The sequence below is a fragment of the Lonchura striata genome, chromosome 29 (genome assembly GCF_046129695.1).
Source record: "Lonchura striata isolate bLonStr1 chromosome 29, bLonStr1.mat, whole genome shotgun sequence".
In the NCBI taxonomy this organism is placed as follows: domain Eukaryota; kingdom Metazoa; phylum Chordata; class Aves; order Passeriformes; family Estrildidae; genus Lonchura; species Lonchura striata.
The window spans coordinates 2,346,587-2,354,512 of NC_134631.1; positions in this window are offsets into that span (position 1 = coordinate 2,346,587).

Below are 7,926 nucleotides of genomic sequence, written 5' to 3' on the forward strand. Positions count from 1 at the left end.
CCCAAGGTGTCCTCCAGGCGTGGCCGGGCGTGGCCGCGGGCACGGCGCTCCCAGCGGATCTCCACATCCAGCGGGAAGAAGCCGATGGCGTCGCAGCGCAGCTCAGCCGGGAGCCCCGGGGACAGCCGGGACGGCAGCAGGGACACCCGGGGAGGGGCTGGGAGACGGGACAGTGAGCTGGGGATACTGGGAGGAACTGGGAGGGAACTGGGAGGGACTGGGAATGGATTGGGAAGGAACTGGGAGGGACTGGGAGGAAACTGGGAGGGAACTGGGACATACTGGGAGGGACTGGGAGGAACTGGGAAGGACTGGGACATACTGGGAGGGACTGGGACATACTGGGAGCCCCTGGGAGCCCCGGCCCCGCCCATTCCCGGCACTGACCAATCAGGCGCAGCCGCAGCACCTGCTGCACCTGCCCTGGGGCGCGCTCACGGAGCAGACGAAGGCGCCGTCGTCTGACCCCGAGAGCGGCGGCAGCTGCAGCGACACCACCCTGGCGCCCCCCGGCGGCTGGGAGGACCGAGGAAACGTTCGGCCTCAGTGGCGCCCCCCGGCGGCTGGGAGGACCGTGGCTGGTCTGTGCCCAAAATCACACCAGAACCCCCCCAAAAAAACCCCAAAAAATACTCCCAAAACCCCTCAAAAATTGCCCCCTAAACCCTTCCAGAAACACATTAAAAAAGTCGCCAGAAATCACCCCCAAAACTCCCCCAAAAAACCGCAAAAAATGCCCTCAAAACCCCCAGAAATCACCCACCAAACTGCTCCAGGACCTCCCAAAAAGCCCCAAAAATGCTCCCAAAACCTTCCAAAAAACCATTCAATGCCCACAGCGCCCCCTAGTGGCCAGCAGGTTCAAGGCTGTCCCGTGCCAGTGGCGCCCCCTGGTGGCCAGGAGGACCAAGGCTGTCCATTGGCGCCCCCTACCGGCTGGGAGGACTGAGGCCGCCCACTCCCAGCAGCGCCCCCTGGCGGCCAGGAGGATTTGAACTACCCACCCGCTCGGCGGCGCCCCCCGCTGTCCCCGCAGGGCTCCGCAGCCCCTCCCCTCCCCTCCCCTGCGCGGTGCCGGGGGGGCTCCCGTGGCCCCCCAGGAACAGCAGCACCCCCGGCACGGCCTTGGTGCGGCGGGCGGTGGCCGAGTCGAAGGCCAGCAGGCGCTGCGTGGCGCCGTGGCGGTGCCGCAGCCGCTGCAGCGTGAAGGGCCCGGCCAGGGGTGCAAAGGCGCAATGCAGCCGCCCCGGCGCCCCCAGCAGCGCCCACATCTGCGGCGTCCGCGTGGACATCAACAGGGACACTGCACGGTGGGACAGGGCGTCATGGGTGTGCGGACATCGGGGACACCGGGGGAACATTGGGGATGTGGGGACATCAGGGAAGTGGGGGGACATTGGGGACACCAGAGACATTGGGAACAATGCGGATCTGGGGGGACATCGGGGACATCAGGGATGTAGGAGACGTGGGGATAATGGGGACATCAGGGACAATAGGGGGACATCAGGGATGTGGGAACATCTGGGGGGACATCGGGGACATCAGAGACATTGGGATAATGGGTGGACATCGGGGACATGGGGACATTGGGGTCACATTGGGGATGTGGGGACAATAGGGATAATGGGGACAATGGGGGGACACTGGGGACATCAGAGACATCAGGGACATTGGGGACATTGGGACAGTGGGGGGACAATGTGGAAAATGGGGATGTGGGATGTCCTGGCTTGTAAGATAAGCATGTATTCTATTGCCATCTGTTGGAGGTCGGGCAGTTTTCTTATCTCTTCCAAGAACAATGTCTCCCTCTGGGGAGATATCTTCTGTTCATGGACCATTGAATGACTCACTGCATGACTGGTAAAGTTACATCATCCCATGGTGAGATGCTCCACCCAGAGGGAGGAACCAAGCACCCCTACCTGCATAAAATCAGCATTTTTGAAACACTGGCAGCCCCTTCACTGGATTCCCAGAGGAGCAGCTTCTTCTCTGCTGAATTCCCAGAGGAAGACCAAGCCCAACTACTATTTTTCATCCAACGGGGGATGGTGTGAGGTGGGTCCTGTCTGCTGGGGATGGTGGGATCAGAGCTCTGGGGAGATGGCAGCGAGCACAGGAGCGTCCTGCTCTGGGCAGCTGCTGAGGGCTGGAGGTGCCGTGGCTGGCTGCAGGCTGGGCACATGTCCTGCCCTCCTGCTCTGCTCCCAAAGGCAGCAGTGATGGGCAGCTCTGGGCACAGCTCTGGCACGGCCAGCATGGCCTGGGCACCGCGGGCGGCTGGGACAAGGGGACAGGAGCCTTCAGCTGACAGGGCTTTCTGGTTTCTCTCCTTGCAGCCGGGCTCTGCGGGTCCTGAGGCTGCTCTGGGCTCTGCCAGGGCCCTGCTGGAGCTCAGCACTGGGCTGCAATCAGCCAAAGGAGAAATGGGGTGCCCTGCAGCACAGACTGGCTTGAGCATTTCAGCAACACTGGTCAAGTCTGCAGAGTGCACACCTCCAAGAGAAAACATGCAGCCACCCAAAAAATAAACTTTTTCAATAACTTCTGAAATTAAATCAATCTGGGATGACCCCAAATGACTTTTTGCAGCTTGCTCAAACAGCAGCTCAGCCCTTCTCTGAACTGTTCTCTCCCCCACCTGCCTTTTACTTCCCAACTGCTCCCTCTTTTCCCACAGTGAGTTCCCAGCCCATTCCAGTCTCCATCACACTGTTGCCTTCCGTGGTGCCCCTCACCATGAGGAAGGCTGAGCCCCAGGGTTAGGGACTCATCCTGTCACTGGCTGCGGAGCAGCAATGTCTCAGAGGTCCGGTGGGATTTTAGTGTCATTCAGAGCTGCTCTCCAGCCCCCAGCTCTCCTCACTGCTGAGTTCCTGCTCCCTTTTCCTCGTCCTTGCAGCAGGATGAGCTCTGTGAATCCCCTGGAGCCTCCCCACTCTTCCCAGCCCATGCACTCACCTCAGTTAGGCTGAAGCTGCAGCTTCTGTGTCCCCTCCGGCACACCAGTGCAGTCCCCTGTGCAGGGAGCCCCAGCCCCAGAGCACAGCACTCAGCAGTGCAGTCGGGGCTGGAGCAGCTGCCCTGCAGCCCTGCCTTGGCTCTTTGTGGCAGGGAATGCTCCCTGTTTGCAGTTGTCCCTGCAGGATGGCCCCAGGGCAGAGCCCAGCCGGGCTCCCACTGCAGCCCCTGAAGCTTGGGGCAGACAGTGGTCCCAGAGCTGAGGTTCACGGGGAGCCCCCGGAGCTGTGCCTCGCACTCTGTTGCCGTGTCCCCGTGCAGGCTGGCTTGTACGGGGTGAATGTACCAGCCCTGCTTTGACTGACAGGGGCCGGGCCCATCACATCTCTCCCAAGGCTGCAGGCATTGCCCAGGCCAGAATCTGAAGGGGCACAGAGATCAGAGCAGTGAAATAATCCAGACTGGGTTTTCAAAGGCCCTTTAGAAGGAAGGGCTTGAGAATAAATGTGCTCTGTTTGCCTCACGAACATCGGGGTGAGTGGTCTCTTTGGCTCCAACCCAAATTCCTCCCCGAGCCAACGTTACCCACTCCCTCACACGTCCCCCCTGTGCCTTCCCACTGCTTTGTCCTGTCAGGGCTTCTGCAGCCCCTCATCCCTTCATGGCCCCATCCCCTCAGGGTCTCCCCAGCCCGGCCAACCTGCCCGGCAGCAGCGCCGCAGCCCCACAGGAGCTCCAGAGGAGCCCCACCAAGAGGCACCTGGGAGCCCTCAGCAATCCAGCCAGCAACACACGGGCAGGAGGACACGGATGGCGCTTCCTGCCTGGGACAGGGCTTGTGGCCATCTCCAGGCACCGCTCTCACAGAGATCCCCACAGCTCCAGCCCCTGCCCATCTGCTCTGTGGGCAGCACAGAGGCTTTGGCAGAACCACCAAAGGCCAAGGGGCTTCTGGCCATTTTCCCTGCAACCCTGCAAGCCTGAGCAGCTTGCTGAGCCCAGGAACCCTTTTCTCCCTCTTCCCCTTGGCCCTGCAGAGCCTGGGCAGCCAAAGAAAGATCCTGGGAGTCTGTCTATAGCAACACATCCTATATTTATATGCTAAAGGAAAACAAAGAGAAAGAAAAGAAAGCAAAGAACACTCTTAAAGAAACAAAATATTCCTGCTGGCTCAGGTGGCCCCAGCAGACAGAGCCTCTGGGATCAGCTCTCTGCAGAGCTCCAGCAGCGCAGCCAGCCGAGCCCCGACAGACGAGGCCGTCTCCTCCATGCCCTGCAGAGCCGATCCTGCAGGTTGTCAAAGAGGGAATATGGAGCTCTCTCTGCTTCCTGGAGGATGTGCAAAGTTTGAACTGCCAGGCTTGTGACAGCGACGCTGTTGTCATTTTCCATGCCTTCAAGGGCTGAAAGAGAGAGGAACAGAGCCATGGTCAGTTCCCACATCTGAGGGGACCCGAGGGGACTCTGTGCCAGGGCCATCCCAGCCGGCTCTGGCCATGGCCAGCAGGGAGCAGGGACCAGCCGGATCAGCCCGAAGCTGCTGGCCACGAATCCCCCAGGTGCCCTGAAAGCTCTGTGTGCTCTGCCCACGCTGGCCCTGGTCCGCACAGGGAGCAGAGCCCTCCGCAGCCGGGGCAGGGCTCGCAGCTCCCCCGGCAGCCCCCGCTGGCAGCCCGCTGCCCTCGCTCACCCTCAGAGAGGAGCTGGAGCTCTTCCTTCCTCCCCCTCAGGTGCCGCCCGGCCGTCCCTGGGAACACAGAGCCTGTCAGGCCCAGGGCACAGCTCCCTGCCAGCGGCGCCGCCAGCCCTGTGCCCACACGCCCTCCTGGCCCGGCTCGTGGCTCACCCATGAACCTGACGGCTGCCTCTCGCAGGGGCTCCTGTGGGCTCTGCAGGTAGGGCAGGGCCCGGCGCAGGTGCTCGGCCACGCTGCTGCTGTCCTCTGCCAGCTGGAGAGAGCGGCAGGAGGGAAGGGTTGGCCCCGCAGCCCCCCGGGCCGGGGCTCCATGGGCACCCGGCTGGGGCCGCAGGAGCCTGGAGCAGAGCCCGCGCGGCCTCGGGCTGCAGCAGCGGGCAGGGGCACAGCTGCCAGCCCGCACACCGAGCACCGCGCTCAGGGGCTGCTCCAGGCTGGGGCTGCGGCTTCCCGGCCCTCCTTACCAGGCACTCGGTGAACTTCCACAGCTTCTGGTTCTGCACCAGCTCTCCAAGATCCCTCCTCTTGAGGAACTCGGCTGCACAGAGCAGCGTTTCCTGAGAAGCCTGGAGAGCAGCAGAGACGCGGAGATGGCCCCACAGCCCAGGGCGCAGGACCCCGTCCCTGTGCCAAGGCCAGCAGGAGCTGCAGCCTGCGAAGCGCCAGGGCAGGGCCAGCCCAGCCCCCGCCAGGGGCCAGCGGCAGCTGCCGAGTCCTCACCTCTGCCACTCGCTGGTTCTCATCGTGGCAGTGCAAGGAGAGGGGCAGCAGGCTCTGGCGCACGTGTGCCTTCAGGACCTTTCTCTCCTCTTCCGGAAAAAAATCCAGCATCTCCCGGAAGATAAACATGGAGCACAACTGCACCTGGCTGTCCTCCTTTATGAAAGGAAGGAAGAAAGGCCTCAGCGTCAGCTGCTTCAGGGCCACCTGGGCACAGCCTGTGAGTGCACAGGGCACAAAGTGTGCGGGCAGCACCCGCTGGCCGTGGCTGGAGGCGCAGAGCCTTACGTTGTCAAAGAGTGGCAGGAGCGCCTCAGCCAGCTGCAGGGCGAGGGCGCTGGTTATTGGGGCACCATTGCACAGGAACAAACCCCTGAGGAGAACCGTGGTCATCCTGAGCATGGTGCTGTCATCTTCCTGCAGGAGCTCCACGAGCCTTTCATGCAGGCTCCACATCCTTATGGCCATCTACTTGTGGAACACAAGTGTGTGAAACACCATCCTGCTGCCACAGGGCCCAGGGGCCCAAGGCCTGTGCCAAAGCCCTGGGGCAGCTGCAGCAGGAGGCAGGAGAGCTGGCAGCAGCTGCCCCAGTGCCCCAAGGCCAGCCAAGCCCCAGGGACTGCCTTCCCCAGCCCCACGCTGGCAGCACGGCTTCAGCCCCTGCGCTCTTCTCACCGAGACACTGGTGGTGCCGAGCGCCATGAGGCCTCGGAGTGCCAAGCGACGCCTCCCCCTGCACTCGCTCTGCAGGTGCTCGGACAGGAACTGCAGGACGCTGTCCCGGCACTCACTCAAGTTCAGGTGCTCCAGGACCTGAAAGGTACAGGCCGGTGACGGGGGAGCGGCCGGCGGGAGCCCAGAACCGCCCAGGGCCGGGCCCAGGCAGCAGCACAGGGCGTGGGCTCCGTCCCAGGCACTGCGGCCAAGAGAGGGCAGAGAGCCGGGAGGCAGCTCAGCGAGGCAGCGCTGGCCTTCAGGCTCACCTCCACCAGGAACACCAGGGCGGCCAAATCCCGGCACGGCGTGTCCTTGTTGAGCAGCCCGAGCAGGTGGAATGCAATGGCGGAACACGCAGCTTCGGATGCACGGTGCATTTCTCTGACAGGAGGAAACAGGAGCCAAAGCCCTGAGCCAGCGGGGCAAACCTCTCCCAGGACTGCCTCACAGAGCTCTGGCCTTTCTCCACCACCCTGCAAGGGGCAGCTGAGCCCTCTGGGAGGTTGCTGCTCTTGGGCACGCTCCTCTCCCAGCCTTTTCAGCCTCCTTGGCTGTCCCTTGGTGACAAGGCCTTCTGGCCCACGGCCATGGGGACTGTGTGGGGCACCTCGGGCACAGGGCACACATGCCGGGGACAGCTGGGGAGCAGGGGGTCTCACCTGGCCAGCACGCCCACAGCACAGTGGTGGGTGTCAGCACAGAGCAGTGTGTCCCAGCCACGCTTGTCTTCCACGGCCACCACCACATCCTCATAGTGCAGTCGGCAGAGCAGGGCCTTCAGGGTCTGCTCTGCAAAGCTGTGCACAGAGCAAAGCCCAGGTCACGCTGGGAGCACTGGCCCCTGCCCTGGGCACATGGCAGGGACAGGAGGACTGGCATGGAGCACCTGCTGGGGCTGGTGGCAAGGCCGTGTTGCTGCTGGCATCCCTTCCAGAAGGTATTGACCTCCTCTGGCACATCCAGAGTGCTGAAGAGCACTTGGAAGAGCAGATGCACAAAGAGGCCGGGGAAACGCACGGTGACTACGTGTGGCACACAGGGCAGCTGGAGGATCTTCCACATCGCCACGGTTGCCTGCAAAGGACAGAGCAGCCTGAGACAGCGCTCAGTGCCGAGGTGTCCGTGTGGCAGGGCCCGAGCACGGGAGGGAGAGGCCCGGAGAGACGCAGGGGGAGCACCGGGCCTGGTGGCCCTGGAGCTGCCCCGAGGCCAGGTTTCAGCCCAGCGCCTGAGGCAGGGAGACGCCGTGGGGGAGGGAGGATGGAGAGCTGCTGGAGAGGTGGCCTTGGGGCCAGCAAAGGCAGAAACTCACAGCCAGGGCAAGGACAGCCGTGTGGTCCCCATCGGAGGTGCAGGTGCTGTGCTCTGGCCAGCTCCCCAGCACATCCAGGAGTACGAGCATGGCCGGCTCTGCAGTCCTGGGCGAGCACATGATGTTCTTCCACATGGCCAGAGCAGCTCTGTGGGGTCAGAGCTCTGTCTCAGAGGAGTCTGGGACACAGCAGCGTGGCCTGGGCGGCAGCGGGGAGCTGAGCTGCTCTGCCAGCCCTGCCTCTGCCCACTGCCCCTCACTGGCAGCAGGCAGGCAGCCCAGCCCTGTGGGCACTGGCCCCTGAGGGGCAGGGGGGAAGCATGGCAGCACGCTGCGGGGCTGGCAGGGGCCAGGGCTGGCAAAGGGAGCAGCCAGAGGGCCCTGGAATTCTCTGTGTCAGACACCTGGGACAGGCTGCCCAGGGGGAAGGGCTGCTGAGCCCTGAGCCCTCCGGGCAGGTGGGCCCCGTACCTGTCACACAATGGGGCCACACGCAGGAGAGCCATCACCA